The sequence below is a fragment of the Artemia sp. Qi Xiang Cuo genome, chromosome 13 (assembly GCF_049724085.1).
Source record: "Artemia sp. Qi Xiang Cuo chromosome 13, ASM4972408v1, whole genome shotgun sequence".
NCBI classification, from domain to species: domain Eukaryota; kingdom Metazoa; phylum Arthropoda; class Branchiopoda; order Anostraca; family Artemiidae; genus Artemia; species Artemia sp. Qi Xiang Cuo.
Window position 1 is genome coordinate 40,950,113 of NC_142806.1, and position 10,266 is coordinate 40,960,378.

At 33.2% G+C, this 10,266-nt stretch overlaps 1 long non-coding RNA gene across 7 annotated transcripts in view; it reads left to right on the top strand.

Annotated features, from left to right (window-relative positions):
- The window catches only part of LOC148945283 (uncharacterized), a 30,463-nt gene extending 21,507 nt beyond the window's left edge, over positions 1-8,956 (top strand). For 5 of the 7 annotated variants that reach the window (XR_016142762.1, XR_016142759.1, XR_016142764.1 and 2 more), the window contains exons 12-19: positions 661-723; positions 1,497-1,557; positions 2,577-2,680; positions 4,051-4,129; positions 4,879-4,928; positions 6,046-6,100; positions 7,070-7,190; positions 8,599-8,956. This is a non-coding gene — a long non-coding RNA (uncharacterized LOC148945283). Of the gene's footprint in view, positions 1-660; positions 724-1,496; positions 1,574-2,576; positions 2,681-4,050; positions 4,130-4,878; positions 4,929-6,045; positions 6,101-7,069; positions 7,191-8,598 lie in introns of all 7 variants that reach the window. The other 2 variants (XR_016142763.1, XR_016142765.1) reach the window with 2 other exon arrangements.
- Positions 8,957-10,266: the final 1,310 nt, after the last annotated feature.

The window sequence follows — 10,266 nt, forward strand, 5'->3', positions numbered from 1 at the left end:
AAAGCGCAGCTAACATTATGGGCTGCGCGATAGCGCTGTCTAAGTAGAGCGATGTGCACGTACACCCAACGCCAACTCTCCAAAAAGATCAAAATTTTGAGAACCATTTTGTTCTGCTTGAAGTTCTAGTAATTATGTTTTTAGGGATGTCAACTCCATATTCCTCAGATTAGACAAGTGGTTCTCAATGTATTTTAGGCCATGTTCTACCTAGGCACTTTACCGCCTGCCCCTCTTATGAGTGATGTCTTATACTTGGAATATTATTTGACTATTTTTGCTCATTTTTGGTATTTTGTAGAAAGTTATGAATTAATTTAAAATACATCCGCTTTTTAGCAGACTTATTAAAATTTTTCACTTCTTTTGCATTGACCCTGAAATTTTCTTAGAGGGAGGGTGGAGCTGCTTGACCGTTAATTAGCTATCTGTCCGTTAATGAGTGTAACAGGTTGAAAATCGTTTTCTGGGAAGAGGGTAGTTTGTACAAATCTCACGGGGGGGAGGGGTGTGAGTATTCGTTTATTTAAGTGATGATTCTCATTTTGGTCTGTGTTTATGATTTTGATTTGATTATAATACTTTGCTGATTTTCTTATTTAATTAGCTACAAAAACGTGTTCATTATATAATTTATTGATGTTCTTTCACCCCTTTCAGAACCTTATAACAAATGGAGGACAAAACCAATAGAAAAATTGAACCGAAGTTCGTTTTTATTGAGTAAGTTCTTCAAAATTATTTGGAATATTTGGGGCTTGTTTGTGATACTTCTTTTTCGACTTCGGCTTGTTCGACTATTAAAAAGGGCACTAGAACTCTCGATTTCCAATCGAATGAGCCCCCTTTGAAGTTTCTACGACGACCCCTTCCATATGAAGTGCCTCTAGTGATGAGCAAACAAAATGAGGAATTGTATATGTAACCTTTAAGTGCTCATTTCTTTTTTTTCTGTAGATTTGTCAACCTATTTTAAACCACATTTAATTTTAATGCCTATTAAAATTACACTTTTAATTTTAATACTTCTATTTATAGCAATTGCGGGTTGAAATACTTAAGAATATTCACAGTAAGTCACTTTTGCGTTCAAGTCTAGTCGACATTGTCCGTCATGAGCCAAACCTAAAATCTCGGTCATCCGCTAGTTCTATGGGTATCTACCTTAGTTCTACTCTAGGACAATAATTTTTATACAAATCATAAAAAAAGGCTTATGCCAGGCTCACTCAGACTACATGTTTTGTCTCAAGTTGACCAATGGTTTGATGGCAACTTGATTTTAATTCAAAAATCAACCGAGTTTTCTTTTGTTATCCTTAGTATTACAGCGATTATATAGTTAATCGCAACTGGTCAATTTTCTTGTGATGATAAATTTTGGAGTTTACCATTTTGAAAAATTATGTAACAGTATTTTAATCTGAACCTTTTTTTTGTTAGTTTGTTCTCAATTACTTGCTGGGTCAAAAAACTAAATTCAACTTCTATTTCAGACTGGTGAATAGAAGATATTTACAGATGTCGTGAGAGGAATTCACACGTCCCGAAGAGTGGGTAAGTTTATTAAAGGGTATGTTTCTCTCGTCAATTCACTATTTAATACAAGTTCGATTATATGTTCTTCTTCAAAATGAAAATTTTAAATTTGTTCAATTTAGTGCTGAATAATAAGAAGTTTAAGTATAGAAGGCAGGGCATACTACGGAAGAACATCGTTTTGTAAGTGTAAACTAACTTGCATTCATCGTGGAATTTAAAGGAACTTCTTTCCTTTAAGTAGCGAAAAGTCACTATTTACGAGTAACATTGAACACAAATCTTCACAACCTCTGCTACAATCTAGCTGTTATCCATGAAGTTCATTCGTATTAAATTTTTGGCATGTTCATGATTCTTTTTGCTGCATATTGCCTAAGTATAAAAAGTAGGAATATTTTCATAATCAACCAAGATCATGAAAAATATGAAGTTTTGGGGATGGGTGTCCTGGTATGAATCGGCAATAAAGATTGGTGTTTGCTTCGATTAACTACGGTAATGTGATTTTGCTAAGTATTCGCTTCTTTGTTTTACCAGGAATTAGCAAATATATCTGTTTTAAGGGAAGACATCATTGAAATTTATACTTGGTTACTCATTGATTGAAAAAACTCGGAGACTCGTTGGCACCAATTGAATACAATTTTTTTTTTCGCAAGCATAGGTAATTCGCTATGGAGAAGTCCGTTATATCGTAATACTGTCTTAGTGAATGCCAGCTCGATCTGGAGAATAATTCCAAATATTCTGTCCTCTACAAGCTATTTTCCCGTAAAGGATCTTTCTTATTTTCGTTAACTCTTTTTTAAACATAACTAATTTCACAAAATTTCCATGCAGTAGCACAATACAGGTTAAATTTTCATACAAAAAATAATTATAGATCTACTCCTGTCTTTACTGAATGATGATAAATTAACAGGCTAGAGTGCTGATTTCTGATTATTTGTTTGATCCAATTTCTGATTTTGATGCTATTCTGTTTTAAGAATACCACTTTTGATTGAGCTAATTGTCTAGTTCTTTTTTTTTAGTGCGAGGATCATCAAACAGAGCATCGACAGTGTATTTTTTTATTTAAGACTTGGTCATCTAAGTTGGATTCGCTTTTTTGATCACGGATGTCCAGAGCACATTTGTAAGTACTTTGCCATTTGATCTCATTTTCGTTACTTGCGTATAGACTTATGGATGCTCATTACATATCAAGTTCTTATTTTCTATTGAAATAATTTTTTGTTCCTCAAGTACAATGGACAGTGTAATAATATCTGATAGTTTGGATTGATTAATCGGAAACGTACACGACATCATAAGCTAGAAATTTGAAATCAGTTTAATGAAAATAACCTCCAGGCAGTTCTTTGTATTATCAGATGCCTGAATGAAATAATTTTAGGTTAAAAATATGGCGTCTTTCTGTTTAAAAACTTCTTTTCGACACTGACCAATTTCTGTCTTAACGGAAGGATCCTCTTTTGCGTTAAATTTTTATCTTTTAATGTATGTATTCAAAATTCCATTTGCTTAACGGGAGTATTTTTTGTTTTGCGCTGCTGTTGTATCGTATGTAGGGTTTTCTTTAAATAGTTAAAACTATAGCCTGTTGATTTTTCTATAAGCTTTTTTTTTCACTGCTGTTGTTAGGGTTTTTATTCACTGTTTACCAAGGTTAATGAACTTTTTTTTAATATTGAAAAAAAATATTGGAGGAAGTGAATCTGTTGTTATACAGCGAAATTGCTTGTTGTTCAGTTCTACCGTTTTTATTGAATGCTAAATAATTAGAATTCTAAATGGTCCTATATAGTGTCTGTTAGAGTACAGACCTATGGCAGTGCATAAACCTCTGCTAATCTATAAACATACTAAGGTTTTAAAATCCTATTTTCTCAAATATTTTGCATTTTTGTAAAAGATTGATTCAAAAACTGTACCCCTAGTTATTTCTTTTTTCATAATCATTTCTTAATCTCTTGGAGTTTGTGACATACTTTAAACGTATCAATTGTATCACAATTATAATTTCAATGTAATGAGGAATTCTGTGGAATGATCAAGATGTCGAATTATAAATCCATATCTCGATTCTTTCTTAGCAATTAAATAGTTTATTCAATTTACTTTTGTATTCCATCCAGGATTATAGGGATCTTTTTTTCGCAGATATGAAAATATGCCTAATTTTTCAATACAATTCAGCAAATATTGTGCTTAGGGGAAATGGGTTTTTGAAACTTATATTAAGAGATTACGCTTTTACGTAATCCTGGCAATAGCACGAAAGAATGTTGTAAGGGGAATTATTCCTAGCTTGCCTTTGCTTGGCTAATATAGTTATTTATGAAGAAGTCTTATCTTGACCGCCTATGATTATAACAGGAGTTACCGTTTGAAAAATTATGTAACAAAATCTTCTGCTGCTTTTCTTCTGAGGCGTAGTCATATTTAGTTTTAGATCATTGGCTAAGATGGTGGCAAAACTATGATTGGTTCAATTTATTTTAGGGTTCGAGTAAATGTGCTGTTGAAAGTGATAACCAGAACTACAATTAGCATAAGCGTTATCCCCTCTTGCAAACAAGAGGTAAGTTATTGCTGATGATTTTATTTCCTCATAAGAAGTTGAATCTTTCCTTTTCGCTAATTTGGTCGCTGATACGATTTGGGCAGTTATTTATCACTTAATTTCGATATTCCTTGTGTTTAATTTATTTATTGTGTTTAACCGTGTGATTTCTAATATTTGGGCAAATCTAATTATAAAAAATGTATGCATTAAGAGTTGGAATGCTGATTTAATTGTTAGTCTTATGCTTCATGGAATGTAGTTTCTTCACTAGGGAGAGTTATGTCTATGGTTGCCACTCTTCTATTTATTTTTGCATCTCAGAGGCTATGATTGCCAAACGGATTAATGTCTTCTCACTAAATTTAAGATTTTATCATGCCTACTCCTGCCATTTACCCGTATCCCAGCCATTTAAACATTTGCCTCTCAAATACTTGAACTATCTGTCCTGGCTGTCTGTCTGGATGCAACCTATGCCACCTACTGCAAAATACTCGATAACTAATTCAAAATCAACGTCTCTGTGTGTAATTTAATTGTTCACGGAAATAACGCCAGATACAAGACTGCTTTAATCGTAAGTTTACTAGTGTGAATACCGACCTAAAAAACTGTTCGTTTATTAATTGAAATGATGAAATATCCACTTAAACGAACTAGAGTCTCTGAACCTTATGGTGATAAGTTAATCTGATTCAATGTTGATTGATTTTAATGTTAATTTGGCCTTAGAGAAGTTGGTTTTAATGAATTTTTCCTTTCAGGTATTCAAATATGGTTAGTTTGCGAGTCATTGCAGTATTACTGATTTTTGGTAAGTTTATTATGAACTTATTTATAAGTTTATTATACTTAATTATAAACCAACTTTATTGTAAATCTTAATTGGCTCATATACTATTGGTTCCTTTTTTCATTTGTCAAGACTATAGAGCCTCAAGCCTTTAGCTAAAACATTTTAATCAAGTATAGCTTCCATAGAAACAAGACTGTTGTCAAGTCTCAATTAAAGACTTTTTATTACTTTGCAAATGCGGTTACGATGTAGCAAGAAACCTGACCATACAAAGGCCTTTACTTAAAGGGACGAAGTAGCAAATATGTAGCTGTAAGTTTCGGGTCAATCGGAAACCAACTAATGTTTATAATAATAACTAGCAAAATAGCTGGCATAACCAATTGTTATTAACCTTAATCGAAAGCAATCTTCGTCTGCTAATAATTACTTTTTTTCAAAAGGTTTTTTACCATGCTTATTAAGAAATTACAAAATACGACAGTAATTGCCAGGCTTTGGGTAAATTGAAAAAACGAGAAGGAATTTTTTGTGAATGTGTTTTCTGTTTAAATAATGCTATGCTATCAAGCTCTGATCAGAAAAAGGAAATCGTGAATGTAGGTTAATCATCGTCAATATTTCTTTTAGAAAGTATGGACCGTGATTTAAAAACAATCGCTTTGAGTGAAGCTCTTAAAACATTGGAAATGCAAGCTGTAGTTCCAAGGAAGTTATTTTCTTTGGTTGTGATTTAAAAATTTTTTGAAGTTATAATTTTAGATACTTCCAAAGCCTAATCCTAGTATTATGTAGAAAGTTCATTAAAAGTAACTACATCTTGACGACTTCTTAATGTCGCTCCAGAATAGTTCAGTGCCTGTTTAAGTACGTTCTACTTTGTATCTCTAATGAAATATTACCTAAATATTAAAAACATTACATTCCTTCTGCTGATTTCATAGGAAAAAAATTGATTTAAAATCGATTGAATTTGGTGCCAAGTTCTTAGTTATTCACGTTGACGTTAGATGATGATATTTTTTATACCCAAGTCTCTGACGCTTAATGATTAGAAATGAAACTGATCTGCCGACTTATGATGGGTTTGAGCTCAAACTGTGTCTGAGTTTGTCAAGTGTTTTTATTTTTTCAGGTATCTTGTCACTAGATTCAAGAGAGCCGTAGATGCATATTATGTCCTTTTCGAGGTAATTTTTCTATGATTTTTATGCCTGTATTTTTTTATTGGCCTTAACAAAATATTTAGGTTCACAGTAGACATTACAACTTAATAATTTGCTTTATGTATTTATTATTATTTATATAAAATTTATTACAGCAGTCACATTACAGCAAGTATTTCTTGGATACTCCTTTTTATTTTTTCTATTTATCTTATTAGATTTATAAAAAGCCAAGTTCGATGATAAAACAATGTATATTGTGCTTTTAATAGGAATTTAATAAGTAGCTAACATGATATTTTTTTTCGCGTGCCAAATGCTCCCATCTGAGAACAGTCTGAAAAGTTTTGTTCTAAAATAATAAATTTTTAATTATTCGACAGGGTTTGGGATAAGAAGCAGTTAATTAGGGCCATTGCTAACGAATAATTCAACAAATTATTCTTAAGTCTTTCCCAGTAGGCAAAACTACAAAAATGAACAATCCTCAGTTGTCCAATTGCCTGTAATTCCTGTGGTCGGTCAGTCATAAATTCGAATAATATTTTGGTCTCCAATTCCCTTCAAATGTCTCACAGAAGCGACTATAAAACATTTCTATTGTATACCTATCTACCTTAACGTTGCTCTAGGGTGGAAGATATTCCATACACCGGTATCATCAACAGAAGAAAACAATTTTGAAAAAGCTAGGCCAGCTTTGACTCAGAGAGGTAATCTGTCAATGCTCTTTCATCACAAGTTAGGTAGAAACGAAAATAATTGACAAGATTATTCGAATATTGTTAGACAAAGGCTACGGAATCTTACTACTTATGAACGACCGCTGCTGAGCTCGCACGATCAGTGTCCGAGCAGGATGCTAAATGTATGATGAATTTTTTACCGCCCCAGGCTGATAAACCCTGTTGATTGGTCCTAACTGAATAAATTTCAATTAAAGTTATTTTACATTGAGAATACCACCCTCTGAATTCTTTCTTTTTCTTCCAGAAGAGATGCTATCAAGTAAGTCAGAAGGTTAACCAGATCCCTAGGGAAGAAGAAATCTAAATGGTGGCACAATTTAAAGTGAAGATTCTCAGAAGAGCTAATTCTTGATAAACGATTAATGGTAAATTAATTATTATACACGATAAAGTGCCGAGAAAATCGAAAGACATGCTGCCACATTTAGAGTACCTTAAACAGTTCGGGTTTTAAATTAAACCTATCAGGAATTAAGTGTCACGAAAGTTCTTGTGACATTTTTCAAAATATGTTCCAGGAAAACACCCTATTTGTTTTGCATTAATTTTGTCCTAGTTATAATGTATGTCATAAAAATTTTGAAAACTTTCCTCTTAAAACCAAAAGAAAATTTTCATAATTATTTTTTTTATGTAATGTAACGATTTAAGTTCTTAAGATATGTATTTTTTTCTGAAGTTGTATATTAAACACGAGTTATGTCTATTTTTCTATCAAGCATCAGGAATAATTTGTTTAAGCATTGCAAAGTTTTACAATCCCAGAGCGAATAAGCCTTTAAGAAATCATGTTCTCTTTTACCTCTTTCGCTACTTTGAACATATAGTGGGAACTAGCGATAAATATCTTCATCAACTGTGGAAGGCTCAGGCAGAATGGTATCAAGTTAGCTAATCGTATCTCTAGTTTTATGAGGTAACACAGCAGATCAAGACTTTCCTAGTTACAGGATGCATATTCCCTTTTTGGGCATCGTTTGGGGGAAGGGGGTTTTTGAAATTGCTATGTGTAAATTTATTTTATTCGGCTTTCACTCACCTCAGCAGATACACGTTAACATTTTATCGTCTTGTAAGCTTCCGTCGTTTTTCGGTATAAAAGAGGTTGATTTTCTCGTAATGTTATACTTGAGTCAAAGAAAAGTTGAACCTTATACCCGAACGGAATTGATCTGAAGACTTCGCACAGTCTAAACGCTTTTTCTATTAGTTCAATTTATGAATTCAAGGTTTTTTTTAAAGTCTAGGTAGTATAGAAAACTGTACGTTTTAACAAATACTCTCCCGTAGCTGAAATTTAGTGTCTTCAAAAATCTTGTGAAAACTAAGATAGACTGGTAAAGTACTACGAAATCATATTATTGAGTTAGGACTAAAGTGAATACACCATTCGATGCCTTTTTTTATGCTGATTTATGCAGAGAAAAGCCAAGACGAGTTGTTGTTTTGTGCAGGTATCTTGTATTAATGTCTTTTTTTCTGCTTATAACTTTTTTCAGAGACGAGAGAAATTTAACTTGAGTAAACTAAAGATTTTTCGTATAAAATGCTAATTGTTTAGAAAGTAAACATTTCTGGAATTAGTGTTGTTAATGAGTCTGCCTTAATATCCACATGATTAATATATTAATACTTTAATGATGATCAACCCAATAGAATGAAACTATGAGATGATTTCACAAACATGCACTACCAACTGATTTTACTATTCTAGTGCTATCTTGTCGAATGTTATTAATTTTGTTTTTTTATTTTATTTTATTTTTTATTCAGACCAAATGTAGAACTACAGGAAACTTGATTACGGTAACAAATACTTTCAACACTTAGAGCTGGCTAATTGAACACCAAAGTTCCTGAATCGATGCTGCTGGCAAAGAATAGAACCGGAAGAAGATGACTGTCAGTGGCTGAAGTGTCAGTTTCAACTGAAGATTTCCATCGAGCTTCAATCTAGTGTTTTTAGCTACTAGCCGACACCCTTGTTTTATAGTTATTGAACCTACATCTTGTAATAGTAATTCGGTCCTATAAGATCAACTTCAAGTGGAGGGTTTGTCAAACAAAAGACTGAGAATGCTTTAATTTTATTCTTGTAAATTTTATAATAAAACTCCTGTCTGCATTTGGACTTATGGATTCCTAGCAATGTAGCCCATTTATAACCCGTTGATAATACTTATCCCATAAGTGAGTGCAATGCTTGAAAAGAGACGTTTTTCAATGGTATGTCTGGTAATTTAATGCCGAATCAAAATGGTTCCGCAAGTCTGAGAAAAAGTCGAATTGAATTTCGTTTAGTTTAATTTTCCGAAGTTTTTAATCTTGTTCCTCTCTTTCTTGTACTTCTTAGCAATAGTAAGTAAAAAATGGCCTTGGTCTGAACTATCTCAATGTTTTTCACTCTTGGCTATTAGTGGTACTCCCGGCTTAAATGCACTAATCTAAGCAACTGCGTAAAAAGAGTTAAAATGAGCTCATTGGTCAAATTTCTGGGGGCCTAGCTCTTCTGTTACCTATAAATACGCCCATTGGACCTCTTGATTATTCTTTACAGAGCTGTAAGCCTTAGTTCTACATTCTCCAAGTTTCAGCAAAGATGAGGTAGCTGACCAGCTGTAGTAACTTCGATTGAACCTAGTTTGAAAATATGGTCGCTCCGAAAACTAGATGGAGATTTTTCAGATGTTTTTTAGAGAAATTACCTCTGGATTGATTTGGGTTTCTGGCTGAATAATCTCTTGGACTATAATGAAGGAATGGTTGAGGTGGCGGATCCAGGGGGCGCGCGCTCCCCCGAGGTGTAGTCTAAAGTAGTGTAATTTACTTCGTTAATTCAATTCTGCGTTGACTAAACGCTCCTACCGCAGGCTTATCGGATCAATCTATTTCGCGCCCCCTCCCTCTAAATTCTTTGGGTCAACCTATTTTGCCCCCCCCCCCCCAAAGAAAAAAAAACCTGGGTGGCTTTAGCACGTTTCTGCGGATGAAGGTTAATATTTCCGAAGATATTTTTTTTTAGGCCACGACAAATTTTTGGAAAAATAAAAAAACGAATTTTGAAAATTTAAGTACGATAATTCCGGGCAAATATCTACTGCAGTCTTGGTGGGTATAGAAGCTCCTCCCTTTTTCAACAATACAGTATATTTCTCAGACGCTGGATTATTTTTGGAAAAATTTATCTAACTAAAAAAGATTAGTTAAATTTAATGATTAACCTATAAAAAATCTGCGAAAGCAGAGTAAAGCAATGGCTTGAGTGCAAGACCTGAACTGGGAAATTGGTTGCGAGGACTTGTCCCTTGAACAATTTATTCATTATTTTCACGCAAATGTCCATATTAAGAAGTAAAACTGAGGAACCGGGGAATCTACAGAAATCAGGGAAAATAAACAAGTAATTATTTTAGTAGTTCAAATGTTTGACTGTCTCCTTTT